We start from the raw sequence: 18,148 nt of genomic DNA, 5'->3' as shown, positions 1-18,148 counted from the left end.
GGAGAACCGCGTTTGATTCCCCACTCCTCCACTTGCACCTGCTGTAATGGCCTTGGGTCAGCCATAGCTCTCACAGGAATTGTCCTTGAAAGGGAAGCTGCTGTAAGTGCTCTCTCAGCCTGACCTACCTCACAGGGTGTCTGTTGTGGGGGGGCGGAGGTAAAGGAGATTGTGACCGCTCTGAGAATCTGAGATTCAGAGTATAGGGTGGGATATAAATCCTATATCTTCTTCGGCCCTCCTCCTGGACTTGACCCAAACCCTTCCAGCTGGGAGGGGAACTGCAAGCTGCGAGATCAACCATTGCACCTTCCAATAGCAAGGAAGTCCCATCTGGTACCCCAGCCCCACCGCTGAGGATTAGGGCGGCCAACCCGGAGGCATCCTCTGGGTTGGCGGGACCACCAGAGGCTTTAGAGGTGACTGCCTTAGCTGCAAAACCCTCTTCCAGTTGGAATTTTTGGCTTTCGATGAAGTTTGTGAGTTGGTGAAGGGAAGAGGCGGGGACTGGAGGGATGGGATCAAAGGGATGCCAATGTACTGAGGAGGAAGAGTTTGCTGCCTAAAATGAAAGAGGTACAGATAGAAGGAAGGCAAGAGTGGTGACCAACAGGGAACAAGGTGTTGCTAACCTCCCTGTGACCACGGTCTGAGGTATGGCATCCGAACATTAAATTGAGTCCTGGAGCCGCCACCCCCACCGTCCACCGCACCAGAGCCTGACGACCCGGACAACTCTATGATAATCATAGAGCTTTTTCCAAAGTGCTAGAGAGTCCCTTCCACAATGTGCCCAGTGCGATAACGTCACTTTTTGGGTGACATCATCGCTCTGGGCACATTGTGGCATGCACAAAGAAGATTCCCTCGCTGGGAGCCAGCTAAGACTCGGCAACCCTGGACAAGGGGGTAGTGTTACCAGATTTTGTTATTTATTTATTACATTCAGCTTATATCCCACCCACCCCGGCACAGCAGGTCTCAGGGCAGGTAACAACAAATACCAACAACGACATTAAAATGATCAATAGATTTATCATTAGGGTTTGTAGAATCTTTCGGGCTCAAGTGCCGTGTTCTACTGGAGAAAGTTTTCCTTCCAGACGTTTCGTTCTCAGCTGCGGAGAACATCCCCAGTGGCGTTGCAGCCGGAGCAGGCTCTCTGACCTTCTTGGCTGCTGTGCATTGAGTGGGGCCAGGGCTGCTGGAGAGCTGCTATTTCTAGGCTGGAGGGGGTGTGATAAAAGGACAATTGGTTTGTGGATGTGCCCATTGTTTGGTGGGGCTTCCCGGAAGGGTAGTGATAAGGAAACTGGCTGTTGAATGTGACCATTGTTCTGTGTTAATTGCTGGGAGGGTTGGAAGGGGTGTGAAGATAAGGAAGATGGTTGTTGACTGTGCTGATTGTTCTGTGGAAAGTGCTGGTTGTTCTGAGACTTTCGGCAATTTATAGTCTGCAATTTATAGATTTATCATTACATGTTAAAACTCAATTTCGTTACAGCTGTTCATCTAGTCAATCAGATGGTAGCCAATAATTTAACACAACTTGGTGCATCGTATCTCAGAAGAGATTATGCTTCATGTGCATCCATGGGTGTTGGAATGATAATATAAGCAGGGCTTTTTTTTTTTTTTTGTAGCAGGAACTCCTTTGCTTATTAGAACACACACCCCTGATGTGGCCAATCCTCCAAGAGCTTACAGTAGGCCCTGTACTAAGAGCCCTGTAAGCTCTCACTCCTTGCTCCACCCTGATGTCTCGTGGCTCCACCTCCAAAATCCCCAGATATTTCTTGAATTGGTCTTGGCAACCCTAAGGACCAGTGGTCCAGTTCTTTGCAAGGCGGCTTCCTGCGTTCCTCTGTCCTCAATCTCCGAGTCAAGTCGGTTCTCTGCCTAAAAATAGCAGAACCCTGTACCAATGCACACTACCACTCCATAAATTATGTACGGACAATACAACTGCCGCTTCTGCCGCCAGCCCACAGACCCTTGGGAGGCAAAAAATGTGCTTTATTTCCCTTGGAGGAGGAGCGATGAAGACCTCAAAGGCACATTGCTTAACCACAGATGAGACTGTCTGGAAGCCAGAAGCGACTGGGATTCACCTTGCAGTTGTTTTCATCCCCAGCTTGTAAGAAACCATCATCGGTTCACCTGAGTGTTGTCATTCGCCTTGCTATTTATACAGTGCTATTGATTATGCTTAGCAGAGACAAATGAGCAGAGAAAGAGATGGGATGTCCGTAGGGACAGGGCTGAGGCTCAGGGTGGGGAGGAGGCTGGAGCAGGAGCAATGACTCAGCGGTAGACCATTGGCTTCTCATGCAGAAGGTCCCAAATTCAATCCCTGGAATCTTTAGCCAGAAGAATCAAGTCAGAGGTGATGTGAGATCCCAGAACAAAGTAGGAGTCAAGCGTCACCTTTAAGAGCAACAAAGTTTCATTCAGAATGTAAGACAGAACATCACTATCCAATGTATTTCTCCTTTATCTGTATTGACATACTCAAATAGGGATATTGGCTGTTTACCTCGGCCGGGTCTTCGGACTCTGCACTGGCTTCCAATAATATACCGAGTCCGGTACAAGGTGCTGGTTATTACCTTTAAAGCCCTATATGGCCTGGGACCTGCCTACCTGAAGGACCGTCTCTCCCCACATGTTCCCCAGAGAGTACTGAGGTCAGGAACCCAAAAGCTTCTCGCTACCCCTAGGCCAAAAGAAGCCCGCCTTAAATCGACTAGGGACAGGGCCTTCTCTGTTATGGCCCCTACATGGTGGAACCAGCTACCGGAGGAGGTGAGGGCCCTGCGGGACCTTATTCAATTCCACAGGGCCTGTAAGACAACCCTCTTCCGGCTAGCTTACACCTAACTGATATGGGAAACTAATGTAGCTTACCAGATTCTTGCTATTTATACTGTTATAAGGTTTGATGTTTTAAGGTTTTAAATGTTTTGACTGTTTTAACTGCTTATACATTTAAATGTTAATTTAATTTTTGTTTTATTATCTGTTGTGAGCTGCCCTGAGCCATCTTTGTGGGAAGGATGGGATATAAATCATAAATAAAAAAATAAATAAAATTACATATACTAAACCCATCTTCCGCTATATTTTAATGTATTTTTCTCCAAATGGCAAACTATATATATGTTAGGGTTTGTAGAATCTTTCGGGATCAAGTGCCGTGTTCTACTGGAGAAAGTTTTCCTTCCAGACGTTTCGTTCTCAGCTGGGGAGAACATCCTCAGTGGCGTTGCAGCTGGAGCAGGTGCTCAGACCTTCTTGGCTGCTGTGCATTGAGTGGGGCCAGGGCTGCTGGAGAGCTGCTATTTGTAGGCTGGAGGGGGTGTGATGAAAGGGCAATTGTTTTGTGGATGTGCACATTGTTTGGTGGGGCTTCCTGGAAGGGTAGTGATAAGGAAACTGGCTGTTGAATGTGACCATTGTTCTGTGTTAATTGCTGGGAAGGTTGGAAGGGGTTTGAAGATAAGGAAGATGGTTGTTGACTGTGCTGATGGTTCTGTGGAATTTGCTGGTTGTTCTGAGACTTTCTGCACTTTATAGTCTGTAGGGTGTTTTGCAGAGCTGGGTACCAAGATTGGTGGATGAAAATGCCTTCTTCCTTTCTGTTAAAATTGTGCTGGTGTTTCTAAATCTCAATAGCTTCTCTGTTCAGGCGAGTATGATAATGTGAGACTGTAGAAAGGACTTCAGTTCTTTCGAAGTGGATGACGTGGTCTCCTTCTTGAAGTGCATGTTCAGCTACAGCTGATTTTTCTGACTGAAACAAGCAACAGTGTCTCTTGTGTTTGGTGAGACGGGTGTTGATACTGTGTTGGGTAGTGCCAATGTAGACTGCACCACAGGAGCAAGGTATTTTGTAGACTCCAGGGGTTGAAAGTGGATCTCTCATATCTTTGGCTGAGCGCAGCATGTGGCGGTTCTGTTGTGTGGGCTTGAAGACTGTGTCAACATTATTGCGTTTGAGAATTTTGCCAATGCAGTCGGTGACAGATTTTATGTAGGGCAGGAAGGCTGTACCCACATTTGTGTGTGGCTCGGGATTTGGTGTGGATGGTCTCCTGGGATGGAGGGCTCTACTAATTTCTTGTTGGAAGTATCCATTCACCGTGCATCACGCATCTGTGAACCAAGCCAACTCCAACAGGAACTACACCACCTCAAACAGTCACTGCAGGCCAATGGATACTCCCAACAAGAAATTAGTAGAGCCCTCCATCCCAGGAGACCATCCACACCAAATCCCGAGCCACACACAAATGTGGGTGCAGCCTTCCTGCCCTACATAAAATCTGTCACCGACCGCATTGGCAAAATTCTCAAATGCCATAATGTTGACACAGTCTTCAAGCCCACACAACAGATCCGCCACATGCTGCGCTCAGCCAAAGATATGAGAGATCCACTTTCAACCCCTGGAGTCTACAAAATACCCTGCTCCTGTGGTGCAGTCTACATTGGCACTACCCAACGCAGTATCAACACCCGTCTCACCGAACACAAGAGACACTGTTGCTTGTTTCAGCCAGAAAAATCAGCTGTAGCTGAACATGCACTTCAAGAAGGAGACCACGTCATCCACTTTGAAAGAACTGAAGTCCTTTCTACGGTCTCACATACTCGCCTGAACAGAGAAGCTATTGAGATTTAGAAACACCAGCACAATTTTAACAGAAAGGAAGAAGGCATTTTCATCCACCAATCTTGGTACCCAGCTCTGCAAAACACCCTACAGACTATAAAGTGCAGAAAGTCTCAGAACAACCAGCAAATTCCACAGAACCATCAGCACAGTCAACAACCATCTTCCTTATCTTCAAACCCCTTCCAACCTTCCCAGCAATTAACACAGAACAATGGTCACATTCAACAGCCAGTTTCCTTATCACTACCCTTCCAGGAAGCCCCACCAAACAATGGGCACATCCACAAAAGAATTGCCCTTTCATCACACCCCCTCCAGCCTACAAATAGCAGCTCTCCAGCAGCCCTGGCCCCACTCAATGCACAGCAGCCAAGAAGGTCTGAGCACCTGCTCCAGCTGCAACGCCACTGAGGATGTTCTCCGCAGCTGAGAATGAAACGTCTGGAAGGAAAACTTTCTCCAGTAGAACACGGCACTTGATCCCGAAAGATTCTACAAACCCTAATGATGTTACCAGCCGTGAAAACCTGAATTCTTTTATATATATGTTGCATGTTAAAAGGTACATTAGTTGGATGGGAAAACTTCTGAGACAGAAATGCCCTCTTTTTGGCCCAGGCTTATAACAATAGATAGAGCCCCATGGCACAGAATGTTAAAGCTGCAGTACTGCTGTCCTAAGCTCTGCTCACGACCTGAGTTCCATCTCCGGTGGAAGCTGGGTTTTCAGGTAGCCGGCTCAAGGTTGACTCAGCCTTCCATCCTTCCAAGGTCGGTAAAATGAGTACCCAGATTGCTGGGGAGAAGTGTAGATGACTGGGGAAGGCAATGGCAAACCACTCCGTAAAAAGTCTGCCGTGAAAACATTGTGAAAGCAATGTCACCCCAGAGTTGGAAATGACTGGTGCTTGCACAGGGGGCTTTTCCTTTCCTTTAACAATAGAATGATTAACAGACATTCTCACGTTTTGACAGATTACTGTTTTATTGCTTTCTCATCCTCATGCTACCCAGATCAAAGGTGTGCTCAGTTTGTTAATTTTACTATTCTGTCATTGGATCTTAAATTTGTACCATTTTGCATTCTACATCTATTAGCTCTATGTAGCCCTGCTCACCGTACCTGATCCCTCGTCTGATGAAGTGTGCTTAGAGCACACAAAAGCTTATGTTCTGAATAAAACTTGGTTGGTCTCAAAGGTGTCACTTGACTCCTACTTTGTTCTGCTGCTTCAGACCAACACAGCTGCCTACTTGGTGAGATCCCAGAGACACGCTACCGGCTTGAGTGGACAAAACTGACCTTGATGGGCCAATAGGTTGATTCAGTTTGAGGCAGCTTCAACATATATACAGTATGTACATCAGTCTTGCAATGCAATCCTAAACAGAGCCCCTTCTAGGCATGATGGGGTTACCAAGTCCTCCCTAGCCCCCAGTGGGGGGTTAGGAAGGGAGTAGAGTTGCCAGCTCCAGACTGGGGAAGTCCTACAAACTTTGGAGGTGGAAACAAGGGAGTAATGTCAGAGTCCTTTGAGCAAGGAGATTGTCAAGCATGCTATTTCTAAGCAGAACATCACCCTGGCCTCCCCGCCCCTTTCTCTAACCAAAAGGTGCATAATAAATCCATCTGGACCCAGAATGCTTAGAGTAACCTTGTATTAAAGGGGTAGAGTGCCTCTCCCCCAGATTCACACAGCCAGGTCTTATCGGTTCTCAGACAATGTGTGAGAAAGGGAGATGTTTTTATTAGCTGACATTCCTTAGCCATAAAAGAGATACTAGTGAGTAGCCTTTGAACCCATGACTCAAATTGCATCTTTATGTTATTATTTTGAAGTTATCTGTAAGCTATCCTTTTGAAGTTCTCCTATAAGTTACTATTCAGTACTGTGTACATCATTACTTCCAAGGAGTCTGTCCTTGGCCAAGCTATGGAGTTTTTACAATAAAGCAACTTTTCATTAAAGAACAAAAGCTTGATTATTGAGAAATATCAATGCAACTCAGGCTGGTAGTAATGCAGGGTGAATAGAAGCCATGGAAAGCTTCAAGAATCTACACAAGCGCTTGCAGTCAAGCAAGCCACTCAGCCACGTGTGAAATCTTCCACCGGCCCAGGGAAGAGAATTGAAAACAAATCAGCCAGTGCCATAATGCCCCTGTATAAATCGATGGTGAGGCCTCATTTGGAGTACTATGTACAATTCTGGTCACCGCACCTCAAAAAGGATATTATAGCATTGGGAAAAGTGCAGAAAAGGGCAACTAGAATGATTAAAGGTTTGGAACAGTTTCCCTATGAACAAAGGTTAAAACACTTGGGGCTCTTTAGCTTGGAGAAACGTCAACTGCGGGGTGACATGATAGAGGTTCACAAGATAATGCATGGGATGGAGAAAGTAGAGAAAGAGGTACTTTTCTCCCTTTTTCACAATACCAGAACATGTGGGCACTCCATGAAATTGCTGAACAGTCAGGTTAGAATGGATAAAAGGAAGTACTTCTGCACCCAAAGGGTGATTAACATGGATTTCACTGCCACAGGAAGTGGTGATGGCTACAGGCATAGACAACCTCAAGAGGCGATTGGATAAGCATATGAAGCAGAGGTCCATCAGTGGTTATTAGCCACAGCATATTGTTGAAACTCTTTGTCTGAGGCAGTCGATGTTTCTCCAAGCTAAAGAGCCCCAAGCGTTTTAACCTTTGTTCATAGGGAAAGTGTTTCAAACCTTTAATCATTCTAGTTGCCCTTTTCTGCACTTTTTCCAATGCTATATCTTTTTTGAGGTGCAGCGACCAGAATTGTATACGGTTCTCCAAATAAGGCCACACCATCGATTTATACAGGGGCATTATGATACTGGCTGATATGTTTTCAATTCTTTTCCTAATAATTCCCAGCATGGCGTTGGCCTTTTTTATTGCAATCATACACTGTCTTGACATTTTCAGTGAGTTATCTGCAGGGCTCTTTTTTTGTAAACTCTTGTAGGATTAGCTACATCAGGGGTGTGTGGCCTATTATGCAAAGGAGCTCCTGCTAGAACTCCACCCCTGCCTGACATTATTTATTACCAGACGGCCTACTTGATCCTTGTATGTGGGAAAAAAACCAACTGTGTGAACCTGCTCTAACACATCAACTTTCCCACTGAAAATGGTGACCCTTGCATACTTCGTAGCATCCGGCATCAGGATCATCGTCTCCCGCTAGAGAGATATCACTACGTATTAGGAGGTCAACAAAGGAGACACGGAGAGAATCGATGGCTTTCCCATGATCTCCATTCACGAGTGCAACGTTATGTTCCAAATATGATGAACGAACAATCCTAAACTAAGCCTGGTGATGACTTGTCTCCTCTCTCATTTCCCTGCCGCCATGATTTCACATGTTATTCCTGTGGCAGCCGTGCAAATCAATTAGAACTGGAAATAACAACTCTCCCAAGAAATGCATGTCACCATTGTTTAAAGAAGCGAAATTCATTCCAGGGATTCCATATCTCTGTGTTCATCACTACAGTGAGGAAGCGAATCTTTTCGTCGGTTAAACCATAAGCAAAGCCTTAGGAGACCTTGCAGCAAGGCATTGCAATGAGCTAAGCGTATGGGCTTAATTGTCTGCTGTTCAACTCAGTGCTTTCCTTTGTACATTTGAAACAATCAGCATTAACTATAAAGAACAGAAATGCGAGCGGATAATTTGCTACAGGGGATGAACTCCTGAAATGGCTTTGGACAAGACACGCTCTCTCAGACCTCCATTAAAGAGCCAGTTTGGTGTAGTGGTTAAGTGCGCGGACTCTTATCTGGGAGAACCGGGTTTGATTCCCCACTCCTCCACTTGCAGCTGCTGGAATGGCCTTGGGTCAGCTATAGCTCTCGTAGGAGTTGTCCTTGAAAGGGCAGCTGCTGTATGACCTCTCTCAGCACCATCTGTTGTGGGAGAGGAAGGCAAAGGAGATTGTGATCTCTCGGAGATTCAGAGTATAGGGCGGGATATAAATCCAATATCATCATCATCATTAGAAATACTGTGACAATCATAATAGATATTTAACAGGGTGGTGGAAAGTGCCATCAAGTCACAGCTGATGTATGGCGACCTCGTAGGATTTTCAAGGCAGGAGACATACAGAGGTGGTTTGCCATTGCCTGCCTTCACATCATGACCCCGATACTCCTCCGTTGTCTCCCATCCAACTACTAGCCAGGGTCAACACTGTTTAGCTTCAGGAGATCAGGCTAGCCTGGGCATTCTGAGCTTTGATCTAACTTACAATGTTGTATTACAAAATTTCCATATATTATCTTGATAAACAGTACACTGTCGATGGTATCTGCTCTGGTAAGACCTCACCTGGAGTATTGTGTTCAGTTTTGGGCGCTACATTTTAAGAAGGAGATACACAAGCTGGAACGGGTCCAGAGGAGGGTGATGAAGATGGTGAGGAGTCTGGAGACCAAATCCTATGAAGAAAGGTTGAAGGAGCTGGACATGTTTAGCCTGGAGAGGAGACGGCTGAGAGGTGATATGATCATCATCTTCAGGTACTTGAAGGGCTGTCATCTAGAGGGTGGTGTGGAATTGTTTTCTGTGGCCCTGGAAGGTAGGACCAGAACCAATGGGCGGAAATTAAATCAAAAGAGTTTCCGGCTCAACATTAGGAAGAACTTCCTGACCGTTAGAGCGGTTCCTCAGTGGAAAAGGCTTCCTCGGGAGGTGGTGGGCTCTCCTTCCTTGGAGGTTTTTAAACAGAGGCTGGATGGCCATCTGACAGCAATGAGGATCCTGTGAATTTAGGGGGAGGTATTTGTGAGTTTCCTGCATTGTGCAGGGGGTGGAATAGATGACCTTGGAGGCCCCTTCCAACTCTGTGATTCTGTAATTCTATGACTATCCTTCAAATAAGACAATTTCTTTTCTAAGGGGCTAAACCAAACAGGAGCCCCATGGCGCAGAGTGGTAAAGTTGCATTACTGAAGTCTGAGCTCTCTGCTCATGACCTGAGTTTGATTCCGGCAGAAGTTTTTTCCGGGTAAAATGAGTACCCAGCTTGCTGGGGGGCGGGGGGGCAAGTGTAGATGACTGGGGAAGGCAATGGCAAACCACCCCGTAAAAACGTCTGCCATGAAAACGTCATGATACGATGTCACCCCAGAGTCGGAAATGACTGATGCTTGCACAGGGGACTATCTTTACCTTTAACTTAAACCAAACAAGCATAAAATTGTACTATAGTTTTATGTTTCATAAAAGGGGGGGGGATTGAAAAGCATATTTGAAGGGCACATCTTGTCCACCCTATATACAAAATCATTTTTCTTCTGAAAATCAGAAATACCCACTAACTAAAGGAGCTATCTCTTCCGTTAGCACTTGTGCAATTGTGGGTTCCCTAATCACTTTTAAAAAACAAACAAACAAGGAAAGGGATCGACGGATTCTGTTAATTTCGCAGTTTACACGGAATGTGGGAGGGTGCCATAGATCTCAAGCCAGTGCCCCCGTGGTAACGTACCCAAAGTGGAAACTACCAGCCTGTTTTCTATTGAATTTGGGCACCAGCAAAATTGGTGGCCAGGAGGAGGTACTGCAGCTCACTAACTCAGCAATGGTCAGACGACACAAGGAGCCAATGAGGTTTCAACCTACGCCTGTAACATCTAAGACTTCAGTGTGAGCAACATGTCTCGTGAGTAAAGACCTGGTTGCTATCAGAATTGATCTCCAGGCAATAGAGATCAGTTCCTCCAAAGAAAACGTCTGCTTTGGAGGATGGACTCTATGGCACTGTACCCTGCTGAGGTCTTTCCCCGCCCCACACTCCTCTCTCCCAGGCTCCATTGCCAAAATCTCCATGTATTTCCCAACCCAGAGATGTCAGCCCGACTTACCCATTTATCAGATCATCCGCCTACCAGCCTATGTCACTGCCTTGCTTCAGCTCCCTCAGTCTCTCCGGATATGGTCAGTTTATGACATGCTGACCTGGCTGTGTTTCCAGCCTTGCCCATGCTCACTTGGAAACTGAGGAGTGTTTCCTTAAAAACACACACACACACACACACACACACAGCTTCTGACTTAATAGTGGATCAGGTGGAGTGGGTTCATTTTCCCAAGTTCACTTTGTCCTGTTCACTTGTTGCAGGCAGTTGTCAAGGATTCTCCTTGCCATGAGCACGTCCATATTGATCCAGACTATTGTAACACTGTGCTTAAGCAGCTAGACTAGCCCGCTAGCTAATCACATGTGTTATGTCTGTGGAACTTACAAGTAGCCTTTTCTCACCCTGAGGTATGTGGTATGCTTTGGTATCAAGGTCAACTACTCTCAGAGCCTGTAGCTTTCGGTTTCAGTCAGCTCCAACTGAAACTCGAGCTAAGGAGGGAAGGGAAATGTTTCGTTGGTAGAAAAAAGGCGCTTTTTGCTCAAATGAGTAACAGCCAATATATCTGTATGTCTGTACCTGTAACCTCAGTCCTATCAAGACGTAGACCAATTCCCCACTACCCTTGAACATATGAACATATGAAGCTGCCTTATACTGAATCAGCAAAGTCAGTATTGTCTACTCAGACTGACAGCGGCTCTCCAGGGTCTCAAGCTAAGGTTTTTCACGCCTATTTGCCTGGACCCTTTTTAGTTGGAGATGCTGGGGATTGAACCTGGGACCTTCTGCTTACCAAGCAGATGCTCTACCACTGAGCCACTGTCCCTCCCCCACTGAGCCACTGCCGCTCTCACTCTCCTCTTCTCCGCAAAATCAGAGATAGTTTATTCACTGAATGAAGAAGTTACAGAGCAAGACTACGACCAATTCCCCACTAGCCTTATGCTGCTCTCGTGCTCCTCTTCTCCACGAGGCTTCCGTCAGATTTCACACTATCTGCTCAAGATACAACATTTGGGGGTTTTGTTTTTATTTTTTGGGTTTTTTGTATTGACATACACAAATGAGGGATATTGGCTATTTGTCTTATTGCATATACCAACCCATCCTTCACTGTATTTTAATGTCTTCCTTTTTTTCTAATGGCAAACTATAATGGATGTTATAGCCTCTTGAGAAACCATGCCCTCTATTTAAACTAACAAAAGCAGAATGTCACCTAGATTTATGGCACTTCGCACCTACAATAGCAGTCTGCTTTTTATTACCCTCCGGTGTTGTTTCAGCCCTGCTTTGTCCTAACACTAAAAAACACAGATCCCTATTTGCGATTCTTTTTATTCTGCTAAAAACATTCCCACGATTCTACACTGCCCACTTATATTAAGAATTGCTGCGTCCATTTCCATTTTGTCTGATGAGGTCTGCTTAAGAGCATACGAAAGCTGACATTCTGAATAAAACTTAGTTGGTCTTAAAGGTGCACTTGTCTACTGCTTTGTTCCATTGCTCCGGGGCTGCAACTCACTCCGCCACTTTGGTGCAGCAAAAAAATCCTCTAAAAACCGGTTTCTGGCCAGATAGTGTGAAATCCGATGGTAGCCCCGCGGAGAAGAGGAGCGTGAGAGCGGCATAAGGCTAATGGGGAATCGGTCATAGTCTTGCTCTGTAACTTTTTCATTCAGTGAATAAACTATCTCTGTAGAGGTCATTGCTGATGAAGACTGTGCAGTACTTGGTAGTGATCAGAAGTGGTTACAACAACACCGTGGTGGGCTAGGAGTGAAATCCGCATAGCAGGAGGCAATTAAGGAAGCATGGGTGATTTGCATACTCTCGCTTGTCTACAGATGCAAGTTCACGCTCCAATCTACCTTGCGAGCCATCGTCATTAAAAAGCAGAGGCTCTTTGATGCATTTGCCGTATGCTTCGGGACGCATCATTCCCGTTTACGATGACAATGCCGCTATAAAACCGTACAGTTCTAGAAGCCTTCAGATCCAGAATGGAGCTATTTGCTTTCCTGCCATCTATTTAATCAACAACCTGATTAGGAGAGGACTTAAGAATTATATGCGATGAGGACCGTGGAGCCTGGGGATAACAAACCAGGTGGCTTTGCAGTGACAGATAGGATTGTGGTGCTTCATTAACAGATAATAGAAGCCAATCAGTTGGGAGTCAAGTGGGATGCAAGCCGAATAATCCTTTGGGGAATGGAAAGCTGTGAGCAAGATTGCCAGACATTTTACTTACTAGCACTTCAAAGACAGGCAAGACTTAGGAGCTTCATACTAGGAAGGGTCAGGGGGGTTTTTTTGAGCAGGAATACATAGGAATGCAGTTCTGGCTGGCTTGGTGTCAGAGGGTGTGGTCTAATATGCAAATGAGTGCCTGCTGGGCTTTTTCTACAAAAAAAAAGCCCTGTGCAAAAAAATGGTGACATCAGGGGGTGCATCCTAATACACAAATGAGTTCCTGCTGGGTTTTTCTACCAAAAAAAAAAAAAAGCCCTGGGAAGGGTGTTTGTTTCTCATGCAGAAGCATTAGAATTCTGTAGCTAGGCAAACCAACAAAAAGACAGATTCTCCAATGCAGGATGGAATTTTAGCAGGAGCTCCTTTGCATATTAGGCCACACACCCCTGATGTAGCCGATCCTCCAAGAGTTTACAAGACTCATTTCTGTAAGCTCTTGGATGATCGGCTACATCAGGAGTATGTGGCCTAAAATACAAAGGAGCTTCTGCTAGAATTCCACCCGTTCTCCTATGTATAGCAGAATCTGACCAGGGATGACCACTTTGTGGGCCACAAATTATATTTGGTTCGGTGGCAATTTTAGCTGACCCTTGATTGTCCTTCCACATTTTCATCAAGATCTTTCAGCTTCAGCTATTAAAGGGTTTTTTTTTTCAAGTTGTAAGAAATTACAGTATATGGAATGTTCTCGTCATATTTCACATATTATCCTGACCTTCCTCCAAAGAGCTAAGGGAGGCATATATGATCCCCCCCCTCCCCATTTTAATCCTTGTAACAATTCTGTGAGGTAGGTTAGAACCAGGGGTGGAATTCTAGTAGGAGTTCCTGTGCATATTAGGCCACACACCCCTGATGTAGCCAATCCTCCAAGAGCTTACAAAAAAGAGCCTTGTAAGCTCTTGAAGGATTGGCTTGTAAGCTCTTGAAGGATTGAAGGGGTGTGTGGCCTAATACACAAAGGAGCTCCTGGTTAGAATGAGAAAGAGAGAGAGCTCCAGTATCACCCTGTGAGATCCTTGACAGTATGAGGGTCTGAAATGAGATATCCTAGATTCCATTACAAACCTTTTAGCAATAGCCAATACACAATGTCGATCTCTTTTGGAATTGTATATAAGATGATGATGATGAAGAAGAAGATACTGGATTTATATCCCGCCTTCCACTCCAAATCTCAGAGTCTCAGAGCGGCTCACAATCTCCTTTACCTTCCTCCCCCACAACAGACACCCTGTGAGGTGGGTGGGGCTGAGGGAGCTCACAGCAGCTGCCCTTTCAAGGACAACTCCTACTAGAGCTATGGCTGACCCAAGGCCATTCCAGCAGCTGCAAATAGAGGGAGTGGGGAATCAAACCTGGTTCTCCCAGATAAGAGTCTGCGCACTTAACCGGTACACCAAACTGAAGGATGTGAATGCGGAATGGTGTGACATAGCCGCAGCGCCGTAGCTCTCAAGGGGCCGGAGGGAGAGGGGCTGCCTTGCATTTTTTACAGGCCCCCTCACGCAGCCTCTTCAGTTATTTTCCTTTCAGTATGTGTTTTCAATGCAAACTAATGTCAGGCATTGTTTGAACTCCGGGGATTCCCAATTCGAGCAACAGTTCATCTTCACACCTTCAGAGCCATAAAAGTAAACATTTGCCAGATCAATTGCTTCTTTTGTTCTCTGTTGTGGGGAAGTAAGATAATGGAGATTGTGAGCTGCCCTGAGACTCTGAGGTTAAGAGTATGGGGCAGGATATGCCATATCTTCTTCTTCTACTGAATCAGACAGGAATCGTTGGCATTTAACAGCATATGCAATGTTGAAAATTTACAGGTGAGCAAGCATGTCTTGGTATGTCCAGTGATTGATTTGTCTTGGTTTTGGGAATCTGAGGTTTCAACTGTCAAAGCTTGTCTGTTCAGACAGGATTTGAATGGAAATCTTCGTTATATCCATACAAAAGGATACAAGGACTATTTAAAACAGGGGTGTCAAACTCATTTGTTATGAGGGTCAAATCTGACATAAATGAGTCCTTGTTGGGCCAAGCCCTGGAATTATTGATAAGATTATAGGTGGCATTGACACCATTGATTTAAAAGAAAAAAGTCAGGGTGCAAAGTTGCAATGTGGTTTCAGTGTGCTTTTGAATGAATTCAAATTCAGGAAACTCAGTTTGGTATAAGGAACTGAAGCATTTCTGAAATGTGTTAATCCTCATTTAGCGATGAAATGCAATATTTGAAGAAATCTGTTTCAAAGTATGTGAAGAAGTGTGTACATGCTGAGGGTCTGTTATCACACATACCCTGGGACTTCCGTTTGGCTTGGGGGTTCTGCAAGAATGACTCTGGTTTCATTCTCACATCCCTGTTACCTGTTGCATTTATGTGCTAATTTGCTGCCATTCGTTGATCTTACAGGTCTATTTCAGCTCAATGCATCTTGGCTCTGTATGGCCATTCTGTAACAGCTGCTCCCAGCCTCTCTTTTCCTTATAAGCAGGACTTGAGGATATTTCATTTGATTGTTTGTATCTGAGGAAGCATTACTGATTAAGCATAACTGATGTAACAAACACAAATTTGAGCAGAATTCGGAGGATGGTGGAAGACAGGAGGGCCTGGTGTGACTTTGTCCATGGGGTCGCAGAGTCGGACTCAACTGTGCGACTAAACAACAACAAATCTGAGGAAGTGTGTTTGCTTACAAAAGTTTCTACTTTAAATAATACTTTGTTGGTCTTAAAGGTGCCAGAGCATAGTGATGTTCTGTTTCTGCCTGTGTGATTGTCCTGGGGGCACTTGGTTTTTGAGCAACAGGCATGAGAACTGCTCTTTGAACAAGGACCCAGCACACATTCCCTAGAAGGAGAGAATCCCTCGAATGTGGAGGCATATGATATATCAGGGATTGCCAACATAAGAGCCACTTGCAATAAACGTCATATGTTTGAGAGCCACAAGACATGAATGTCAGATATTTGAGAGCCACAGGGAGTGAGGGAGAGAAGAGAGTAAGGACGACAAATAGATTGGGGGAGGGAGAGGTGGAAAGAAAGCAACTTTAAATGCATTCTGCAAGCTGCCAGCTTTGTTGACTTGGGGAAGTGTTTTAAAGAGAGAAGTGCCTTCTGCAAGTTGGCCAATGGGGCATTGTGGCCTTTGAGAGCCACACAATATGTGTGAAAGAGCCATATGTGGCTCCCGAGCCACATTTTGGCCACCCCTGTGAGATATGGTGATCTGGACCTTACTTTGGAGTTGACTACTACTATAATAAATTATAACAAATCTGAAATATTATTGTGTAATAAACCACTTTTATTTGTAACAATAACAACAACCCTAAAACATTTGTATGCAATAAGCCTAGGGTTGCCAATCCCCAGGTGGGGGCAGGGGATCCCCCGGTTTGGAGGGCCCCCCCCCCGCTTCAGGGTCGTCAGAAAGCGGGGGGAGGGGAGGGAAATGTCTGCTGGGAACTCTATTATTCCCTATGGAGATTTATTCCCATAGAAAATCATGGAGAATTGATCTGTGGGTATCTGGGGCTCTGGGGGGGCTGTTTTTGGGGGTAGAGGCACCAAATTGTCAGTATAGCATCTAGTGCCTCTCCCCAAAATACCCCCCAAGTTTCAAAAAGGTTGGACCAGGGGGTCCAATTCTATGAGCCTCTAAAGAAGGTGCCCCTATCCTTCATTATTTCCTATGGAAGGAATTGAAAAGGTGTGCCGTCCCTTTAAATTTGAGGGCCAGAACTCCCTTTGGAGTTCAGTTATTCTTGTCACAGCCTTGATCTTGGCTCCACCCCCCAATGTCTCCTGGCTCCACCCCCAAAGTCCCCAGATATTTCTTGAATTAGACTTGGCAACTCTAAATAAGCCACTTGTATTTATTATTTATTTATTGGTTCTTTATAAGTATAAGCCTGGTGCGACAGCTTCACGCAGTCATATAACAGCAGGCCCCACTTGGGCCCCCTGAGCAAAACGTTGCTAGCTCTGGGGCTGCATAGCCCTCTCATCAGATCTCAGAAAACAAGCAATGTTGGGGCTTAGATGGGGGACCATAAAGAAAGGCTCTGAAGAGGAAAACGCTGGCAAACCAGTTCTTCTCACTTGCCCTGAAAGCCCCTGGCTACGATCACCATCAGTTGATTGCAACTTGATGGCACATAAGCAGGGGTCATTTTGTAGAAAAATAGGTGACGGAGCTCATTAGCATAACTCTTTAGCATATGCCCCCCCCTCCAGCCAAAAGCAACCCGATGCAAGAAAGGAGAGCCCTGGGCGAGCGAGGCCTACTTGGGCTGGCTACAGATCCAGCATACCCAAGCAGGCCTCACTTGCCTGGGGCTCTCCTGGGCTGCTCCCCTCCCAGTCAAAAGACCAGCAAGCCACCCGTAGCCCAAAATCACATAAGAAGTGGAGAAAGGGTGGCACGGGCTTCTCTAGGGGTTAATGAGAGCTGCTGGAGGCGTGGCCAAGCCCCTGGTGGCTGCCTGGCTGCCCGCTCTCCTAATCCAGGGATTGTTATGAAGCTGCACCTACTATTCAATGGTGGGGAGGAAGAGGGGGAACCCTCAGAAAGGTTCAGGAGCTGTGCTCCTATGAGCTCCTGCCGAATCTGAGGTCTGCACATATGAACATCTGTAAAATGTATGCCCGTGCTACAAAACTGTGACATTCCGACTGCTAGTTGTAGCTGACCACCTCCAAGTCAGTGAACGGGGCAACAAAAATAACGCTTCCTGTCCCAGATTGCGAAATAGATATTAGAGTGAAGTGCAAGTCTTCAGCAGTTGGACATTCCCGCTTTATGGGAAGAAACTTACTCACCAAATCCATAATTTTTATTTGTGCTTCCCTAAATCCGATTGTGGCCAGGCATGTGGTTTGTCCGTTCAAATGACTAAGTAATGGGCATCTATAGACGAGGCCACAGTTCTGAGGTAAAACAGGCACATATCCAGAGTGCCACTCCCCACTGCCGTATTTTCTGGAAGCTTCTAAGCAGACATCAAGGACGGCTCTTTGAGGGCTGTTTTATTGCACAGGTTTCCTAAAGAGGACATTAAAGAACAAATCCAAAATGGTTCCCTTTACTACTTTCTGGCCGCAGAATGATTTTAATTAGGGGTTAGCCAAACTGTTTCCCTCGGAATAAAATGAAAACACGGATGGTTGCCATTTGTCACAAGTTAATTTCAAGGCTAACCCCCCCCCCCCCCCAAAGCTATTTTAAATGAAAACTGTTCGGGATCTGTTTTTTCTGGTTAGCCTGGACTAGGAAGGCAAACAATTTTTTTC

The sequence above is a fragment of the Heteronotia binoei genome, chromosome 9 (assembly GCF_032191835.1).
Source record: "Heteronotia binoei isolate CCM8104 ecotype False Entrance Well chromosome 9, APGP_CSIRO_Hbin_v1, whole genome shotgun sequence".
Classification (NCBI taxonomy): domain Eukaryota; kingdom Metazoa; phylum Chordata; class Lepidosauria; order Squamata; family Gekkonidae; genus Heteronotia; species Heteronotia binoei.
Note: the sequence above shows the minus strand (reverse complement) of the source record.